The sequence below is a fragment of the Anser brachyrhynchus genome (genome assembly GCF_964034855.1).
Source record: "Anser brachyrhynchus genome assembly, chromosome: 9".
NCBI classification, from domain to species: domain Eukaryota; kingdom Metazoa; phylum Chordata; class Aves; order Anseriformes; family Anatidae; genus Anser; species Anser brachyrhynchus.
The window spans coordinates 20,485,819-20,507,640 of record NC_137703.1 but is presented as its reverse complement, the minus strand read 5'-3'; the positions used below and the strand labels follow the sequence as shown (position 1 = coordinate 20,507,640).

The 21,822-nt window shown below is 37.1% G+C and overlaps 1 long non-coding RNA gene across 1 annotated transcript; it reads left to right on the top strand.

Annotated features, from left to right (window-relative positions):
- Nucleotides 1-437: 437 nt before the first annotated feature.
- Nucleotides 438-21,554, top strand: LOC308200105. The gene is made up of 8 exons (XR_013955241.1): nt 438-4,806; nt 6,941-7,159; nt 8,558-8,729; nt 9,630-9,777; nt 11,238-11,299; nt 11,778-13,515; nt 14,258-14,402; nt 15,741-21,554. It is a non-coding gene; the product is annotated as an uncharacterized lncRNA (long non-coding RNA).
- The last annotated feature ends 268 nt before the right edge of the window (nt 21,555-21,822 follow it).

Here is a 21,822-nt window from a genome sequence, read left to right as displayed (position 1 = left end):
CAAGAACTAAAGCAGTGTGCTGTGCTCTATAAGAATCCAAATAACAGAAGCAGCAGCTTTTCTTGTTCTGAAAACTGTTCAGCAACAGCCACTTCACTTTAGGAGCTTTCTTTTATGATACCCTTAGAGCACTGTCCAATTTTTTTGAAATGGTACTTAAAATTTTATGAGCAAATGCATTTAATGTGTCCCCCATCTCTTGAAGCGTGAGATCTACAAATAGAGCCAAACTGTGTGATACAATTAGCCAAGTAAACCCTACAAGTTGCCTAGGGGGGAGCTGCATAAGTCTTGTTGTAGTCAGCTGTTACGATTACACTTTCTTTTTAAATTATGCTTATTTAGTAAATGTCTTCATTAATAATTACTATCTTTTTTTTTTTTTCTCTAAAGTTTTGCAGTAAGTAGCGAAAATAATAGGGAAATAACCATGTGAGAATTTTGGAATCCATGAATATGGTCAGTTGTGCAGCTGCTTCATGAGCTGTAAGAGCTGCTCACAATTAAACAGCCTTCTGATGTTAAGCCTGTGACCATATTGATACCCCAGCTTACTTCATGTCCATATGATTTAGACAAATATTGATGCACAGACATAGGCTGTGGCTTAGTGGAATTTGTGAATGAGAAATATTAAGTATGTGTTAACCTTTTCCATTTATCCCCTGTTGAAGTGGACTGGGCAAATCACAGCTGTGCCTGCCCATGGAAGTCCATCACGTAACTTGCAATGTCTTCTAGTGGCATCACGTTGCAGTTGAGATATGGTAAGAAGATGTTGAGACTCTCCTGAGACAGATGTGATGATAAATAATGCCAGGTTATGTACAGACAGCCAAACCAGAGATTTTTAGTGAAGTGAATGCTCAAAACTTGCAGTCAGGGAACACCTTAAAAATATTGCTTTGTTTCTGGTCTAGTGGTTGGGTGGACACTAGAGATACATCCTTTGTTTTCTGTTCTCGCTTACTAATTTCTTCAGATAAACACACATCTTTAGTTTCTGTGAAGAATTCTGTGTAATGACATAGAACTATAACAACCACAAAGACACTTCAACTGTTAATATTCACTAAAGGAGTCACTAAGGATGACATTTTGAAAATACCTAACAGCCTTACGGACATTTGTGTGCTTTACGTGTAGAGAGCATGTTTAGAGAGACAGATTTGAATATGGCAGTATGCCATGCATTTATTATAATACAAGTGCCTGAAGACAGTGGTGTCACCAGCTTTATGATTTGTTTCATTTTACTTGCAAATATGAAAGTAAACTTGGAGTTATTCTGAAAAATTTCCTGAATAGTAACAATAGTTTCTCTTTGAGACATTTACAGTAAGCCTACCTAAATTGTTTTCTGTTTACTTGTATAGCTACTATGTCTCTGCAAAATTTGCTATCTTGGGACTATTTATCACCTCTGCAGAAGACTTTCACATCATTACTACACATAGCTCAACATTGGTTTGTGTTTTTTTGATCAAAGATCTACAACATTTCAGATGGTTCACACCAGATTAAAGAATCTAGGGAGGGGAGGGTTAATATTGCATTTGAGTAACCATGCTGCCAGTTAGGGATTTTGGAAGAAGCCATAATAAAGAGAGTTCTGGTTTGGCTGTGGTATTGTTTGGATTCACTTCAAGACCCAATATTTGTGGGAAACAGCATGACAAGCTTGTTGGAGACCAAGATTATATGAGCCATCTCAGCTGAAGTTGAGAATAGCACCATGGATTTATCCACTTTGCCTCTGTAGCTATCTTTTGATTGACTTAACACTAGCATTCCACTCATCTGGTGTGCATTAATATTTTTCTGTACTTGATGAAACTGAAAACAATGGCTTGGAGAATATACAACGGGTGCCTAAAGCTTTAATTTTAAGCCTTCTTACCTTAAAACTCGTAACAGGACCCAAAGCCATTTATATAGCTCATTTAAAGTTGACTCAGAGTTTTCTGTGCTACACTGTTACATATATAACCAGAGTTGCACACTTCTCTAGGTTTGCCATGCTTTTGCTGACCTCTAAGAATTTGTGTTATGATTCCTTGCCCAAATCATGAACTAATATATTTTCTCTTTTCATGTTATACTTACATCCTGACTTCGGGCAGGTGCTGCAGCCAGATGCAAGGGTATGAAGTGAGAAATGCCCACCAGGAGTGTATGAAGAGCACTGTAGTAATGTCCACGCCATACTGCTTGCTGCAGCCATCTGTTCCAAGTCTTTAGGAAAACCTCTTGGGCTTCCGACTTCCATCAGAGCAGACACCCAGTAGAGCTGGACAAGCACCTCGGCTGATAGTTATATCTAAGCTGTTTGGGGATTTTCTTTTGCTGCTACTGTTTTAGCATTTGCCTTTTAGCATCTTCGCATTTGTTAATCATAGAATCATCGTCTGGAAAAGACCTTCAAGATCATCAAGTCCAACCATCAAACTAACATTGTCAAGTCCCATCACTACACCATGTCCTTAGTACCGTGTACCTTATTGCCATGTCCATATGTCTCTTGAATACCTCCAGAGATGGGGACTTCACCACTGTCTTGGGCAGCCCGTTTCAATGCTTGATCATCTTCTACATGAAGAAATTCTTCCTAATGCTCAACTTAAACTTCCCCTGGCACAGCTTCAGACCCTTCCTTCTCATGGCCCATTACTTTTCACCTGAGAAAAGAGACAGAACAGGGAGCATTATACTGTGATGTTTTGCAAATTGCAACAACAGAGGTATATAAAATATTCAAAATGTAAGTACACTGAAGATTTACAGAAGAGCTATATAACATTGTTTAATTTTTATACTTTTTATGATAAATCCTAACACTGGAGATTGTTTGGACATTTTTAGAATTGAGCTAGTTTTCCTAGCATGCTTCAATTGGTTAATTTGCTTTAATGCAGTAGGAATGTAGTAGTCTTATGTCACTTCCCTGATAGGTATACTTCTGGCATGCACCATGAGGTTAGCAGTGAGTGCTTATGTTGGAAAAAAGTAAAACCAAAGCAGCCAGATCCAATGCAGCATTTGAAGAGTATCAGTGGGAATGACTATGGGTATGTGAATCATTTACAACTCAGCTGAGCTGACACAGGGTGAAACTCTTGTCACTCTAAAAGCACTGCTGCTGTTCAGCCAAACTCAGACCAGGACCTGTTCAGGTTTTCCTCATACTTCTTTTTAACCAACTGAATTTAGAGGGAGAGCTCATTAAAGATGTAAAAAGCTTCTTGTCTGTCTTTATTATGAATGCAACCATGGCACAATTTTTCAGGTGAAACCTAAAACGGAAGAGAAGGAAACGTGCATTTCAAATTAAGTAGCTATGCACTCAGGATGAAAAAGCCCCAAGAAAGCAGGAGAGATCTTGAAAAGGCAAATTAACCTACCTACCCATCTATTGTGTGCTGGGAAATTATTTTTAGCATGCCTGTGACACTTCTGATGATTACTTTTCTGTGTAATCAAAGGTTGTATTTAACAAAATAGAGATCAAATAGGGAGTTCAAAATAAAAGGGAAGATGTCTCTGAAATCATCTTTATCACGCTCATATTAATAACTGGGGACAGCACTGCTACAGAGCCTATAGTTAACTTCTGAAGATAGAGCAGAAATAATTACCTATATCAAGTGCTTGTTAACATCCATGTAATACATTTTAAAATAGTTTGTGAAGGATCTGGTCCCACCAGGTGCATGGTAGGCTGCAGAACCATCAAAATGGTATGTAAATGAGGCTACCTGCTTTCACAGGGAGCTACTACTTTTCCAGACAGACCCTGTGAGATATCACAGAATCTTACGACTGGAGTCAGTTGCTTTGTGCCCCATGCCTATTGGCCGGTGCAGGATTACCCCCAGAACCTGAAAAATAAGATTTCCAGGGGGACAATTGTTAGACTAGCTAGCAATGTGGAAACCAATTTCTGCATTAAGCTAGCAATCTACTGAAAGCTATCATAACAACCAAGTGCCATTCAAAGCATCTTCCCACACAAGGTTGCTTGCAAAAGATCAATTCAGAGAGAGATAAAACAAAAAAAAACGGCCCCCATAGGGCAAAACCCTAATAGAAAATTTATGAAATTAATGAAAATTCATTTAAAAATCATGAATTTTTTATCATTCCATATGTCTTGTCCATTTACACTTTTCTATTTATTTTTTATTTTTTTTAGTTAACAGCTTACAAATTAAGTACCGAAAAATACTTCGGGGGATTTTGGAACAAAAGAAAAAATTTAATGCAGAGTTTGTCAGCAATTTTGAATAGAATTTCTCCAGACCCATTTTGCTGAGGGCATTTTCTCTATTGTTGGTCTCTTTCTGATCTTCTGTACTGCCCAAGAAAGTAAAAATCTCTATTTTATTAGCTTCACCAAAGAAATTGAGTGACAGATTTTTTTTTTTCCTTGACTGACAGCTTAGTAAAGAAAGAAATTACAGCAGGGTTATGATTATTTTCTCCTGCTGTGCTGAGGTTAGAAAAGTGGAAGTCAGCACCTGGTTGTGGACAGCCATCAATAAAGAAGGTATACAATAAAAATTAAATATAGTATTTTACTTACAATTCAAGCAGCATCTTAGTTTCTGTGCTCACTTCCTCATTAAAAAACTTCTCTTCAAAGAGCTATCATTAAATTATGTTTCTCTGCTTCTCAGGATGATGTGTACTTCCAAATTTAGCACTTACACAGTAGGAAAGAATTATTTTTGAGCTTTTCAGTTTTCTCCATTGATTTGAAGGAGGAAGAAAAATAATGGACCACTTCCCTTCAGGTCTGAAAAGCAGGTGAGATGTATACTTATTCATCAATATAGTTGATTGCTGGTCCTGCCAGTATGAACGTCTGTTGCATTTTTCAAAACTGCTACAAACTGGTTAAGTTGTAAGTTCAGTCGAATTTGTTAGAATATTTCTCATGTCTTCATATTTTCTGTAACTTAACTTGCTGTATTGGAAATGATCCAAGAGTGGATTTCATTTTAGAAGTAAATGTAGATATTTAAACTGAATTTTGAAATATTGGAAGTGAAAAGTTTTAGAAAACACTACATTATAGTAAATTGCTTCCTTGTGTGTTTAAATTTTTTAATTTTCACAGTGGGCATTTTTTAGAACCGTTAAAAAAATACATTTATCTGTTAAGATACTTTACAAGCCAAGCTTCAGATGAAAGTTTATAATTAGAATCTAATTTTTGAAAAATATTTGGGAAGGAAAATGAATATAATTTGAGCATGCCTCACTGCGAGGCACTAAACATGCATGTCATTTGTTGCATATAGCTACCTCTACTGGTCCAAACTGTTGAAACCATATGGCCGAAATGCTGCAGGTTGGTAGAGAAAGTACAATTAATAGTTAAGCATTCAAATTTTACTGTTAATATTAAAGATTGAGTCATTCACAAGCTATTCAAAATGTGCTATTATTTTATCCTAATTTTAAATTAATATTTATAACCTGAATGATTCTACTTACAAGAGAAAAATAGAAGTCAGCTGATTCTGTTACTCTGAAGAATCTACTAGAAGGTTTCACTAGGGGGTATCAGGTATTTTATTAACTATACATTTCAGCAAATCACTTTTCTTAATTTCATTTCCTGAGGATAGGCAGTTGTGTGGCTGACATCCTGTTGGTGTTATTGGTCCATGATCCAAACATTTCTCTGGTGTGTACTTCCCAGCCTACTGCTTTGTCAGTAGACTGTTCTGTTCCCATGTTTTTGTTGTTTTTGTTTGTTTGTTTGTTTGTTTCCAATTATACCATCTAGTTTTCATAACTTTTATTCCTCTCATAAAATTCTATCCCAGAAAAAACAGTGTTTTTCATGATATGAAGGAACATTATCTCAATAGCTTATTTGTAAATTCTGATTGCACTAGTATTTCATGATACAAAGTTGTTTCCAAGTTATACATTTTGATTTTGATTGCTAGTTTTGCTTTTCTTAGTTGTGCAAAAGAGATATAATGTATTTCAGCTGGGCTTGATTTTATTTTGAATGCTGGGCTTACTACTATGATATGTGGAAATCAAGAATATAACAAAGGTGTGACAAGTTATATTTCTACCTACTATGTTAGCACTGCAATATTGCATTGGCATTTGCTTGCTATTTATTCATGACAATAATCCATCTTTTCCTACTACTGCCGATTACAGTTATTAGCCTGATTTGGACTGTTCTAAAATGCATCTGGTCATATTTACTCTTGATTATTTATTTGGCAAGCAATGGAATTTGGAAAAAAGTATAGGTCAGCAAGGTAGACAAGAGATATACCTGTTGAATTGGAGGGCTCAGTTGTTTCTCATGTGAGTCGAAAAATTGCAGTTTGACATATATTAACCTAATTGCTATGCATTATTTTTTTAATGTGCAGTTTACTCCAACTAGAGTTGAACCATGTTGTGGGAGAAGCACACACATTAGTGTGTAAAATATATAGCCCAAATTCTTAGATTTTATGCCATTTTGTTATAACCCAGTGATGATTACCACAGAGACTTTACTTTCCATTCAGATAATCTAGGTTACAGGATGTTTGGAAACTCATCTTCAGTTTATACCTGATTGTTCCATCGCCGTCGCTTTGTTATTTTCAGATTTGGCTTAATTTGTGATTGTGTTGCATAATGACATCAAGATAATTAAATCACTTTCCATGGCAGGATCTGTTTCAAATTTCCTAGTGAAACATCTCAGCGTGAGCCCTCAGGCTGTTGTGTTCTTCCATTCCAGCAGAGTCAAACTCTGTTCTTGGTGCTTCCTCACAAAAAAAAAAAAAAAAAGAAAAGAGTAAAGGTGGTTGCTAAGCCACTTAATTTTATTCTGTTCTTAATCTAGGAACTAATTAAGAGTATGTAATATCAGAAGAAAAAAAAATACATGTTTTGCATTCTCTTATTTTGTCAGAGGGCTGGACTGGCTGAACTCATTCATCCTTCCTGGTGACTCCCTTGTTGCTGCCATTACAGCACTGTGTGGTGGGATCAGTGTGGGACTTCCTTGCTCTGATCCTTCTCTCTTTACTGAGTTTGAATACTCATTGAACTCCACAGGACTACTGACCATAAGAGGATACAGTAAAAATGATGTCTTGATTTCTGGTCCTGCAGAAAAATCCACCGTAAGGTAAGAGGGAGACTTTTCTGACCAGTTTCTCCGTAGGGAAGCCTGTGTCTGTATCTTGTGATTAGGGGAAGATGGGGATTGACCATTGCCCTGCAGCACTAATTCCAGAGGGATGGTGTTTGCCTTCCCGCTTCTGTGACCTGGCTTCTTCCAGGACCTGGCTTCTTCCAGGTCACTGCGTCTCCATCAACAACCCCAAAATAGTCTCAAGCCTCATCCAGATAAAGGGAGAATCCATACAGCAGAAAAACCAACTAAAGGTTTACTTAAGTTAGCCATGATGGTAATAGCTGTCCAGGCTTCAGTAGTGGGGGTATTCGTAGGTGTGCATAGGTCTGTAGTTTGTGCTGGTCTACATTGATTAAATCTAGTATGGTTTTACAAGTATTCACTGTCAGGTGTCCTTTATCTATGACGTGGATGAAGGACATTTCAAGCTCTCCTTAGAATCTTGTACAATACAAGATACAATGCAGCCAAGCCCAAAATCATCCTGTGGGATTGAAAGCCTTCAGCCTCCCCACTCCCTAGCCTACCTGCCTTGCAGCTTCAGTCATGAGAGATCTTTGAACCCACAAAATGTTCTGTGGAAGAACACAGAGCTGAACTATTTTCCATTCACAGCTAGGACACAGGTTCTCTTATAGCTAAAGGAATAGCTTTGGCTGCAGGTAAGGTGCCTGGGCTGTATGTCCTATAACGAGTTAGCGAGCAGAAAACTTGATCTCCTACTTTCTCCTTTCTAAGTGAAATTACAGGTAGCTATCTGCTGCCTCTATTTTCAGTAATTTGTTCTTTTACTTAAACCGGGGAATGAAAATATGAGTTATCTTCCTGATATTTGCATATTCATTAAACATTTCGTTATTTCACAATGTTTTTAATGATCGCTCACTGACAACTCAGGATGTGCATATCGCATTGCAATCTAAATTGGCAGAGCTGCACTGTGGCTGACTTCAAAGGCAGCGATCGTTCTTACCCACTGGTAAAATGCTGCACTGTCAGAGAGAGGATGACCTTTTAATAGGCAATTTGCCATTGCAAGCTGTCTTCACTTCATTTCCAAATTCCTTTAAAATATTTGCATGTTCAGCAGCACCAAACTTATCTCCAGTAGCATACAGGCATAATAGGAACACTTATAGGTCCTGACATTTCATATTCTGATTTGTATTCATGGTTTTGACAGTAAGATTTATTTTGTATTTGTATTCAAAGACAGCATGAACAGGAAATTACCACAAAATAAAGTAAAATAATAGGAACAATATAAAGTAGTGGATTAACTGTCTTTTTGAAATCTAACTTGAACTCCTCTGCTAAAGTCAACATTTTTGAGAAAATATTCCTATTGAATACACTGAATTATATTATTTTTTTTTTTTTTTTTTACAGACATCTGTGGTATCTGGAAGATTAATCCATTCAAATGACAAAGTGTGAATGCTCCCCAATATGGTACTAACAGTAGTGACTTATTGGTTTTGGCAAACTATGCAAAAGACTGCCTTTTCTTGGATGTTAAGTGGAAATACACATTGATTGTGTGCAAGTCAAGATCTGCAAGGTAAGATTTGTGTAATCACAAAGTAGTTGCTAAATCAAAAAGACAGTAAAACTTCATTCACTCAAATGCTCATTGCCTAATGTTTATTTTCTCAGTTCAGCTAGATACATGTTTTGTGTAAACGCTAATCACTCACGACAAAATAGTGTATATGATTTGGCAGTAAATTCAAATTTGTTTGGCACCAAACAGGAAACTTGGCACCAAACAAAATTTACCTCATCAGGTTTAAATATGACATAATAAATGAGGTTGGAGCTATGTAGCTGAAAATTAAAAAGCTATTCCTTTAAATTTACTGGGGGTTACATTTTTATCTAGGTTTCAAAGTCCCATAAGGATTTACAGCTGTCTTAGAATTTTTTTGTAAGTTATATTCAAGTAAAGATTTCAAAGACTTCCACTTATAAACGTTTAAAAAGACATCTCTACCTGCTTTGCTGTTAATAGTAGTAATAAAATAGATGTCAGTAGAAGAAACGTGTTAATGTATGCTTAGAAGTCATAAGTATAAGACAAGGTTATCGAGATAAATTGTACATAGTGTTTTGTTTTTTTTTTAGTGGGATTTACTGACTAAGAATATGTATGACTGCTGCAAAGCACAGAAAATGTAGGAATATGAGCTACTTCCTGCTACACTTAAAATGTACAAAGAGTTTGGCTGTCAGAGATTTGTAAAAACAAAACCATTTTATAGAAGGCCTTTTCCTACTTATTTACCATGTTTTTAGTTTCTTTTTATTTCATTAAAACACTTTATTTGCTTGAAGTAGCTTTTAGTGCTGGATAAGTATTAGCCTTTTCTAAGAATGATTCATTAACATCGCAAAATCATCCTTAATGTTACTTTGCGAACATATTTCAGTTTTTCACCTCATGCATAAACTTAATTTTTAGTGATGATTGTGTAAATCAAGACTAACGATCAAGTAACACCACCAGAATTGACTTCATAAGGCTCTCCTAAACATTTAATAACTTGGACAAAACATGTGTGTTGCGGTGGATCGCCTGGTCTGGCCTCCTAATCTTTCCCATTTACTAAGTAAGTAACGAAGAAGTTGTAATAGATTTATTATGCAAAAGCAGTAACAAACAGTGGTATAGTTTGTGAGAAGGCTTATTGCTACTTTAAAGGTTAAGGTTTGCTAATAACAAAACTTTTCTTAGGTTCAAGATAATGTTTATTGTATCTTTAATGTCGCAGTTATATTGCGCTAAATGTAAAATTGTATTTATTTGTTTTGATTTTGTGCAGAAACTACAGTGACGCATAAGCATTTTCTAGAACTGGGAAACTGAACAGGTTATTACTCTTTCTGAAGAAAAATTGTTATTGTTATTGCAGGACTATTATTTCTATTCATTTTCAGTGAAACAAATTGGTTTTGCAAGATTTTGTTACTCTTCCTTCCCACCCCCAAATCTGTCTCATCTCCTATTAAGCCTAGGTTAATGTAAGACCAAATGCATTTTGCATATGTAGAAAGTATACAGATCTCTTTCTATTCTCTAAATTATGTTTTCTTACAGAGAATATAATGCTCAGTTACACTATTCATCACACAAAGCCTTTATAACTTTTTTTGAGGTGCTTACTATTACTTTTGATTATTACTCTTATGCCAGAGTGCCTAATTATTTGAACAATAGGCAGAATTATGCATATACTTACTCATTTATGATACTTGAAGGCCTCTCTTTCTTAATGTAAGTAGACATGTTTTTTTAAATAATTTATTCTGGTAGAATACACCACGTGAATTACCCTCTGAAGGTCCTTCTTCCTTTCCATTGCCTTAGCAGGAAGGCTGGATGAGTGAGTGCTACACCCCCGCACTTTGCAGTTACACTGCACGTGGCTCTCACCAGGTGCCTTAGGCAGGCTTGCATAGGTGTATCTACATAGGCATGGACTGCTTGCACTTTTGTAAAAAGTACTTTTTTTATAACAGCTGGAATGCAGACTGGGAGTGCTTATTTCTACTAAAAATTAGGAATAATTTATGCAGGTTCATAACAGCATATAGGAAGTATGCAACTACTTACATTAAGTGTGTGTGGCATTTCCGTAGTGATGTTTGGGTCTCTTTGCATTTGATGTGCATATTATAGTGATCTTGATTTTTTTTTTCCACATGAACTGACCTTAAGAATTTCTTACAAGATTCTGGCCCCTTCTGTGCTCCTAAATATATCCATTCCAGAGTCTTCCCCCTCTGTCCTGTGTATGAGGGGAAGGGTTTTTTGCATTGATCTAGCGATGATGACAATTTTTTCTGGAAAGAACAAAGCAGTAGAGAAGCAGACAGGAATTCTGTTGGTGTTCTGTTAGAATGTTTTCATTCTAACATTCATTCTGTTAGAATGTTTCTGTTAGAATGTTAGAATGTTTCCACTTAAACAATTACATACTTGTAAAACAGTTTAAAAAAATAAAATAAAGTGGAAAAAAAAGCACTGTTTTATACTCCTAATTTCTAGCTTTTTTTTTTTTTTCATGAGGTTGCAAATTCTACTTTCTTGCTGCTGTCAGTTTCATGAAGATAGTTAGAAAATTCAATAAGGTAAGAAGAATTTGTTTTCCAGACCCAAGCCTAGGACACTGTTTGTTTTGTTTTGTTTTGTTTTTTAACTGTTTACTGGTCCTAGAAGTTTTTAAAGCAACAGATCAAAGTGTTTCTAGCTGTGACAGGTTGGAAGGCACCAGGTCATAAAACTCTATTTTGACAACTGTTTTTCTTTTCCTTGTATTCTTTGGTTTGGTTTACAAGTCTTATTATACATAAGGTTTATTATGTAGGCTTATTTTATTGTGTGAGTTTAGCAACTGCTCATTAAGTGACTTAAATTTATGCATTAAACCAGTGTAAAGCACAATATTTTAGCTTTCAGTCAAAATAAAGCATTTGGGTCTATCTTTGAACATTCATGAGTTATGAACTTTTAAAATATCAGTGCTACATCCATTTATCTTAGAGGCTTTTTCACCATTAGGTCTGTAATCCCAGATTTTAGACCAATAAAATTTTTTGATCTCCACAGACAACCTTTATGAGTAGTTTTGGATGCCCATTCCAGATGCTGTGAAGCAGGTGAGAGGGATCTCCAGGAGATCAGAGCCTGTGTCCAGGAGGAATCAACTCCCAACGAGATGCATCGATCCTGGGGTTTTAGATGGTTTGGCTGAATCACTTTAAATTCCCTCTTAATCAGTCTAATTTAGAGTGGTGTTCCCCGGGTTTATATTAATTTTAAAAGTACAAACAACTTTAAATCCACTTGATGGTATACACATAGGGATTTAACAAACTCACCGTTTTATGTATTTACCTAATTAGAAACGTCGTAAGTTTGTCTACCTAGACAAGTCTGCGTGTTCTGGTGATGAAAAGGCTGACACCTGTTAAAACTGATAAAGCTTTTAGCAACTTCCCCAAAGTTCCTGTCTTGAAGCTTGCTTGTTGGCCATCTGTTAAACAGCTGTAACACAGAATTATTTAGGCAATACTAAGTGTAAAGAACATTTGATTTTACTTGGAACAGGGGCAATGTAATTTGGCTCTTGGTGTAAGTACATACTTGGTTTCAGTACATACACACACAATGGTTTTGCTTCCTGAGACAAGTACTGCTTCTGTTCAAGGCCCTGTTTTCAAATGTTTTGCTGGGCATGATTCTTGTTTCTTTCATATTTGTCTTGTAATAATCATGTGAATTTTGTTTTTTTGAGTGAAATTACATTTGATCTTCACTTAACTGAATTCTTAAGAGAATTTCTGCGGTAGGTCCCTTTTCTGTGAGGCAGGCTCTGTTAAGATGTATGCAGATACAACTGTGTGTGTGATACAGTTAAGCATGGTGTATGCCTGCGGCTTTGCCTTCGGAAAGCAGGCGAGCTGGCTTTCTTTGGTTACTGTGAAGTATCCAGGGTATGCTTTGGTGCTGTGATCTCATTAATAAAGTAACAGCAAATACCCACTGTGGTCTTCCCGAGCATACTAGTCCAATGTAAAGAGTCCTTGTTCTCAAACAACCTTAAACCCAGTAAGTTGGTAAGTCTTAATGTAATTTGTACACCTTTCACTTTCAAGGTTTTGTTTAGTGTGGCCATTGCATTAAGCTGCAGCAAGGAACAAAGATTACAGTAGACTCTTCACAGATTATTCTAGATGCCTCTTCTGGTGCCTTTCAGTAGTCTTGTAGTGTTGTATCTCTCTTGACTTTTTTGGCATGCTCTATTATATGCCTCCTACACTCAAAAGTGCAATTTTTTGGTAAGAGTCTTCTATTGTCTATTTATAAAACTGCCCTTTAAAACTCTGCTGAGAAATGGTCTAGTCACAGAGTACTAGTGAATAATCAGCTTTATAGTCTTCAAATGCATTTTAAACATCTGTTGGACAAAAGAAGTATGGAACTCATCAGTTACAGCCAAATATGCCCTAGATATTTCCTTTTTGCCCTTGAAGGAAGCTATCTTTTTTTTAGTCTTTCAGTTTTCAGACAAAGGATCAAAATCACTTTATTGGACTACAGTTATCATCTATTCTAACAAATGCTGTGAGTTCCTGAAAGACCAATTAACCTTAATATAAACCGTCTGTGCTGTGTTGCATATTGCCCTTTGGAAGCTTTGTTGAAGTTTGCTAATGTTTACAGTGGCTGCTCACAATGATAATTAGATGCTAAAGTGATGATCCCTGGAGAGCCAAGAGGCTATAAAGCATTCTCAAGGGATCAAGGCCCTGCAGAGGGAAAGATGATAACCTGCAATCTGAAGGTGAGGTCAAGTTGTGCTTAACTGATACCCATCATTTTTCTTTTGTTGGCTGAGAAGAATATCCACTCTAGAAACAGCTGAATACCTCCTGACAAATGGAGAATGCATTTAAAAGGTGGCTAATTCAGTATAGGCTGTCTACTTGTATGTAATTGCTGCTCCTGGAAGAATGAAGGCTGGAAAGATGGGAAAGATTCATTTTCCAATTGTGTACTCATGAGGCTTATTGTTCCTTATCCCTCTGACCTTTCTTACTGTTACTGTTTTTTAATTAATAAGTTAATAAGTCAATCCTATGTCTATTCTATTAACAAGGCTTTCTGCTTCTTAACTGGCTTAGTTTGATCAGAGCTTATTGCTTCTGCCATTCATGCAAATGGCACAGATATATTTGTCCTTACCTTCAGATCTGTTATAACCTCACTTTTTGGTATACGTGTACCTGAACATTTGCTTAGTTCCCAGAAAATGTGCATGAAAGTTGATGGGCTAAGGAATTCGGCTGTTGTGTTTGCTCGCAGGGAGCCTGACCGTCAGTTCAGAAATAGAGTCAGGGGTTTTACACTGGGGGCAGAGTTTCCTGTGACAGAAAATGCTGTGCAAATCGTGTTTCTTCAAAATTCCACGTTATGAAATTACAGCTGTAATGATGTTTACTTCTGCCTGTAAAGTCAAATAACGTGCTATTGACTCTTCCTGAGTAATTTCACAGTTTTCTCTTCCTTTCCCATATCTCACCTAGGCAGCTGAAAGAGAGTGGATGCTTTATCCAGTTGTTTGCTCTGTTGAAAGCAGAGGTGACACCTGCAGAAGAAAATTAGCTGGATGCACTTTCATCACAGAGAAATGCCATTATCTTTTTTTAGTTCCTCTGACATTTTATGCAGGTGGGTGGGTTTTGTTGTGGTGCTGCTGGTGGTGGTTTTTAATAATAAATGAGAATAAGAAGTTAAGTCAAAGACTAAATACCCATATCTGATTTTAATATTTTGGTTAATATTCAACCCTTGGTGCACGTATCTCTACCTAAATGTGTGGAAGAAACAAACTGCCTGGGAATTCTCAGGTTTCAGGTGTTTTCCTTCACATGGTGCTGGCTACTTGTGACTATGTAAGCAAGTGAAACTTTTGCCTGCAGCAAACTGTGTGGTCAGTGGATTGCATGTGCACCTTTCAACCTGCAATTTCTTAAAATTGTTTGTTTTATTCTGTTAGTAAAGTTTTGGTTTTGGTTTTTTTTTTGGGGGGGGGGGGGGGACAGACATTTAATTAGACATGGATATACCCATATGTGCCTCCTTTATTTAGATAGAAATATGTCTCTATGTGCGTGCATGCCCACACAGCCTACATAACATTTATTATATAGAAGCTTTCAAAATCTGTCATTTGTTCTCACAGGGTATGTCTGCAAAACGTGTTTCTGTGCGATAGCGCCACTTCCTGAGGCATTCCAATACTATTGTCACTGCTCTTAGAAGTTTGGTTCCTCAGGAATCTGCATGTGCTTGCATTTATGCCCAGTGAGATGCCGGAGTGGCTCTGGTGTCTTTATCCACAAGTGATTGTCAGAGCATGTGAGTGTGGAGTTAAGCAGGTATAAATTTTGTAGTAATGAAGATAGTAGTAATACCATACGTCCATTTATGGCAGGGGGACTACCTGCAAAACAAGCTATTTGTGCACCAAGATATTACAGTACGTGAAAAAAGCTGCTAAAGTCTTGTCTGTTAAGTGTGAGGGATGCAAGAATTCTGAGTTAATATTCACAGATTAAAATATGTGAAGATTTTGGAGTTCCAACAAATTACCTGATGATGCATTTAGACAACTACAAATGTGTGTGAATAGCTGAGCATTCAGATTGAAAGGACCTTTCAAAAACATAATATAGAAAAAGTTAATGAAAGTAAAACATTCACTTCTGAAAACTGTACCTCACGAAATATTCATAGTTCTACAGATAGGATATAGTTTGAAGACCTTTTTGTTGCAGACTTTGCAGCTTGATGTCTGCTGGTTAACATTGGACTGTGATTATTTGACATAAGCAGATAGCATTATATTTTGGCATACCAAATATGTTTGGCTTTGACTAAAAAGGTTATATCATAAAGGTGAGGCTGTCCTGCAAGCATCTTGTGGGGTCTCTGCTGGTGGCCTAGGATGAGAGCTGGAAAAGTACATTACTGTTTTGTTTTTGTTTTTGTTTTTTTTTTGAACAGATATTTTCATCATGTGAAACAGTTGAATACTTTGGATATACTCAGTATCTCACCCTGGTTTTGGCTCTGTTTCTTACCACTGCCTCTTAAAATTATTTTTAATAAGATTAATTTTACTCTTTAAAAGTATGCAATTATCTAAATTTTGTCTGGAAAAAGTGCCCGGTTTCAGATGCAAGTGCTACTTTAGACTGGTAGTAAATAGAGACATTAGTCTTACCTGATCTCTTTTCTTTGCTTGTCAGCTCAATTACAGGTTGTCAATACCAAAGAATACACTCTTGTCAGTGGGGTGAATAGAGGGACAGGTTAGCACCTGCTTGCTGCAGTTCCTGACCTCTTCCTACTTCTGCACAACACTGTTTGGTTTTAAGGCTGATCTACATCAAAGATTACTTATTCCCACTTCTTTAAAATTAATTCAGTTCAATGTATGCACTTCAGGCACAGTGAGTAAGATGTTTAATCACAGTTTTGTGTATTTTGAGAGGTTGTTGGATGATGTCATCTTTGTTTTTTTCTTCTCATAACATCTAGATTGACAACAAAGTGTACTGAAACAGAAATATTCTGGGAATGCATTTATTTTGCTTCTCCAAAGGAAGTTCCAGTACAGCTAATTTGTAAATGAATATATTTTAAAATTATTCTATTTAAATCTTGCAAGACAGTCTAAAAGCCAAGTCTTTGTTCAAGGTATTCTTTTGAACAAGAAGGAAAAGTGAAGAGACAGTAATTGCAACAGTCATGATTTGTGGTTAACTTTGAAACACTTCCAAAAACACCCTAAAGTGTTCTGGAAATCAGGGGGGCTTGGGGATAAAGTACCAACGTTACTTCTGAAAATGGCACTTAGGAGCCTGGAACATCTGGAATGCAGATTGCTGAACGTGCTTGTATAACCTTCAAAGCGGTTTTGGCACAGACTTGTGAAACCAGAATTAATTTTATCAGCTGTGGACTCTAAAATCATTTGTACGTTCCTAGAAAAAAAAAAAAAAGTAGAAAATGAACAAAGTAAACTCTGTTGTCTTTGCGTGTCTTTGCTTCAGAGCTGTCTAGGGTTGGACCATGCATGGATGGATGCCTTGGATGCCATGGATGCCATGCATTGGACCATGGATGCCTTTAAAGTCACCAGTGTTCAGTGGCTTTGGGGGGTTTTGTAGCAGAAGGAAAAGAGAAAGGAGTTTATATAATTATTACTTTTTTGGTCATGTTCTCTTGTTCCTCATGAAGCTTCCTTATCTTTGTCTTCCGATAAGCATCTTAAACTGGACATTCCTAATGAGCTGACAGAACCTCATACGCTAGGCGTTGCGATGGCTGCTGGTGAGCCTGGTTCCGTTAAGTAGTCTGAAAGAGATAAGTAATCTTGTCTGCGGACTGTGGTGAGACTGTTGTGGGAGTTCATCTTCAGTTCATGCAGTTCGTTCAGTTAAGTTCATTCAGCAAAAGTAAGGGAATCAAATACATAATAATTCTGAGCTGTTTGCGGCCCAGAGCTGAAAAAAGACGTCATTATTCATTTTAAAAACAAATATCAAACGTATTATTTTATCAGAAAAACAGTAATGTCCTTAGGAAAACCAAAGTGTGTTTATTGGAGATGAGTGAGTCAGTGAAATTAAAGCTAGCTCCATTTCAGGTTGTTCATCTAGCATTTTTAGTAACCGTTTATGCTCCATGGTGGAAAAGAAGGGCAGTGCATATGGCGAGTTCCTGTTTTCTTGAGATGCATTTTAAAAATAAAGGTTATTTTCACAGAACTATAAGGTTTTACAGTCTATATATTCAATCATTTATTTTTAATGAAACAGATGTGCTGTTAATGCTTTGCTGTGAATGTGGTGATATTAAGACAGCAGTAACTGTGGTGAGTTCTTACATATGTGTATTAGGGCAGAAAATGAATGTGTTCATGGAGCATGCTGTATTAGTTCCTTTTTCTTGGCTACCTGCCTCAGACTACTTTCATCTTTAAAAGTTTTGTTCAACCATCTTTTCCCAAAATTGTGTTCCGTATGCTGCTGGTTCTTTGTTACTGTATCATTCTTGTTCATCTGTTATCTAGTGACTTTGAAGAATAGCGGGTGAGGGGACTTTGCTCAGAGTATTAAAAACCAAGAGCTGATTTTGGTCTTTCCTTTTCTAGGGCGTATATGATAGCTTCTATGGGGTCTGGCCTGTTTCTTTCTTGTGGGTCTTTTTAGTCAGTTTTAAAAATTGTATTGCGAGTTTGGGGTTAACCCAAGTACATGGGAGAGGACTTGAGGATGGGTATTTGCAGTTGGGTGTGGAAAGACTATATACAATGGCCCCAAATATTACAGGCTTTATAAAGTTATGCATCTATTAACAGAAGCATTATAGAAGTTACTGTTTTGTTTTGTAGACTCTTCCATCGGTTCTCCTGTATTTCCTTCTATTCCATTTGAAACAATAAAAAAAAATCTGTTTCTACATCGGTGTCTTTTTTTCACTTTGCTTACTACATATGCATTTATTATACCAAAGCAAGAAAAATCCCTGTGGTAGATAAACAGTGGCATAACATAAATGTGGTAGAAGAAAAGCAGTTCAGTTTTCAAATATGTCCTCAGCCATTAGTATTCTAGTGCCTGCCTGACATTGCAAGACTTTCGGTAGTGAAAATACTGTTCTTTCACTTTAAAATTATTTTCCCCTCATGTTCAGCATAAATATGGGCTGTTATTTGATGTAATCTTCTCATTTGTGAATTTATTTTCGCTTCTTAATAATGAATTGTTATCCTGAAAAATCATTAGGCTAATTTAGTTCCATCAAAATTTAAGTAAGCCATGCTAAAATATGAATCTTTATCACTTCCAAACTGTCACTTCCATTTATGAAGGAAATTAAGATATCTTTATGATTCTTACCAAGGAGGTAAAGATACTGAGCTGTACTTGTCTGCTAGCTGAAGCTCTCAGCTATATTTGTGTGGGAATCATTGTGATTGTCCCATAAAAATTCCCAGTATTTCCAGTAAAATCGATGCATCCAAGACATCCACTACACACATCATTAAGACATGAAATATCCATCCTGTCTTCCTTTTTCTCATTTTGTTGACATTATTTAATGTGGTCATGAAAACACAAGGTGGGTTGCAAAAATGATTGTAAATAATTATGTAAGTAGCTCAAAATCAGTTTTGTCCACAGCAGTAATAAAGTGCTGTCAACCCACTGGACTGACAACTATTTGATCCTGATTTTAGATATCAGACAAGTTTCCCTCTTATTTCGAGGGCTTGGAATTGTATCTGCAATTATTTGCAGGTGCAAACAGCATTTATCCAGGAAATTGTTGGGGTTTTTTTGCAGCTGCACTTTGATATATAGGCCTTATCTCAACCCTGCTGAAATCAATAGGACCTTTTTCAGTTGACTTCAGTAGGTATTGGATTGGGCCCATAATTTACACTTGCAAATAGTTGTGGGCACAAAATTACACCCGCAGAAATGGAGGCAATTCCTCAAGTCCAGGCCAATGTGTGCTTGTGAGGTTTTTCAGAAGGTAATTGGCTGTGTTTTTTCCCTTATCCTCTGGGGCTATCAGCAACGCAGCAGTTTCTGGGCATCGTCTGATTGCAGTGACATGATATGTGGCTGCCTTCTCAACAAGGAAGCTTCCTCTGGTCTTAAGTGGGGTTCTGCTCTGTTGTTCCTGTACGATGAGTCACAAAGTCCTGCACCAAGGAGAAACTGCTATTTTATGATAGATGTGTGCGTTGCTCAGGGCTTGTTTGGGTTTTCTCTTTGCATATTTACCAGTCCACAAAGCATTTAATTCTCTGTAGCAAACAGCAATATGATTAGCTCAGGTGTGATCAAAGTTTCAAGGCAAAACTGGCTCCTACATGGAAGAGCAACAAAAGGTGTAACTGTGTTGGTGGGTGGTGGGCTTAGCCAGCAGATACCAAATATCTGCAAAAACAAAAACAAAGCCTCGATGTAGTGATTTACACCTTTGTCAGAGTGAAAATCCAGCCTGTTTCCAATACATTATTTACCTCAGCTGAACTGGAAACTGACAACTTGAAGGCGTCCTCTGGACAGTATCTGAAGTATGTCTTTATTCTCGAGTAGGACTTATTTAGATAGGCCTACTGGTTTGGAAACTTGGGAATTTATAGATGACCTTTAAATGAAGACCATGGTGTCAGTGCAAGAGAAGAATGATTTGACTTCTCTTACGTGCTGGAGTGGAAGTAATCGTAGTTAGACAAGCTGCAGCTTCCCTGTATGACACTAGCGGGCCTGAAGCTGGAAGGAGGCTTTCTGACTGTAGTGGTAGGACCAATCCTTTTCAGGGTACTGCATCCTCTTTTGTAATATTATAGTTCAGGAGAAATTCATAGGGAAATGTTCATCCTCTAAGGTGGGCTATGAATGACATATTAAAAAATAATCATCTTCTAAGCCAGGGGAGAGAAGTTAAAATATCCTTAAAGGATAAACGTCTGAAGTTGTCTTTGTGCTGTCTGCCTGTATTAATTTAGGCAGGTAAGAAAAGCAGCGCTACCTAGTTTCCTGTGTAGGGGATAGATAGCTTTGTCAGTGTTACAGCTTTCTGAAGATTTCTTTTCTCTGCAAATACTCAGTGTTCATGAGCATTTAACTGGAACAATTTTCATCACACTTGGTGTCTATCAGCTGCTCTGTAATTATTACTGGCTAGCCTCAAGATAAGGTCCCTTTGTACCTTGGTTGATGCATCTCAAATTCTGCTTTGCTGTGGACTTTGTGCATTTTTGTGTTGCCCTTTGCTTGTTCACAGCTGTGAAAGATGTAACCTTGGAATTAGTCCAGAGATTGTTCACATTGTGACATAATGTGGCTTTCACCCTGAGCATGTTGGTGATGACGTTAATACCTACAGAACATTTGATCTGTGACTTCTCCTGTCTCAGCTTTCAAAGGATCAATTACAATTTCACCTACCTTCAGTTGTGGTAATAAATAAAAATGATATATTCATCACTAATTACAATGTGTCTGGAAATGTCACTCTTCAAAGTAAACCAGGTAGCAATACCAGTCTGTTTAAATGTTATTAATATGTGAGGCTTAAATTAAAGATGGCTTCTTCCCTAACTAACACCCAAAAGAAGGAAACCAGAGCAGTCCTGTTGGATTGGCCCATGACATCCAGCTCTAACTCTGTCAGAGAAGTTAATTGAGTTTGCCAAAGCAAATGAATTGTTTCCTGCACTGTTTACTTGTTTGGTAGAGGTTGATCTGATGCAGAGAGTGGTTTTTTTTTTTTTTTTTTTTTTAAATCTAATGAGGAGTCAGACCTGATAAAGAAGCAATATTTCAAACAAAAATACTCGGTCAGTTTTGCCTTCAGAGCACAGCAAAATACTGACTTAAAGGCATTTCCAACAGGTAGCTTTACTGTACCCACCACTGTTATCTCCCCCTGGTTTGGAAAAAGATGCTCACCTGAGAGAGGACAACTCCATGAGACTACTTAGTAGTTCAAGAAAACTGAACAGAGCCGATTTATACTGTCTCCTCTTCTATATGCCACTGCTAGGAGTAATTCTGGGAATCCATTCATGGATTAAAACAGTATATCTTCAAATTCCCAAACAATTCCGGAAGCCCCTCGTGGTGCTTACAGGAATGGAGAATACAATCCTTGGCTGCCTTTGGAATGGAGCAGAAGAGTTTCCTGAACTGTCTCTGAGCTCTCCTTGCAGCTTGCCCTTTGCTGCAGAGAAGTGTGGCCTCAAACACAGACTGCAGCAGTTTGCGGAAGGAGCCTGCACTCAGCATTTAAGCGTGCTTCCCTCCCTGCTCCTTGTTTCAAATGGGAAACTAATCAGCACAACTTTTTTTTCTGTTTCTGACTGTGCACAGTTAAGCTTGTCTGTAGAGGGTACGTCTGGCAGGTTGGCTTCCTGGGGCAGAACTAATCCAATAGTTTACGAGTTCAGCAGATGTTTCTGCTTTTTAGGCCAGGTGTAATCTTGTGAACCATTTTTTTCCTTCTTCCCTGGAGTAAATGTTATCTGGGCTGATGGCCAAAAATTTAATTACCTTTTTTG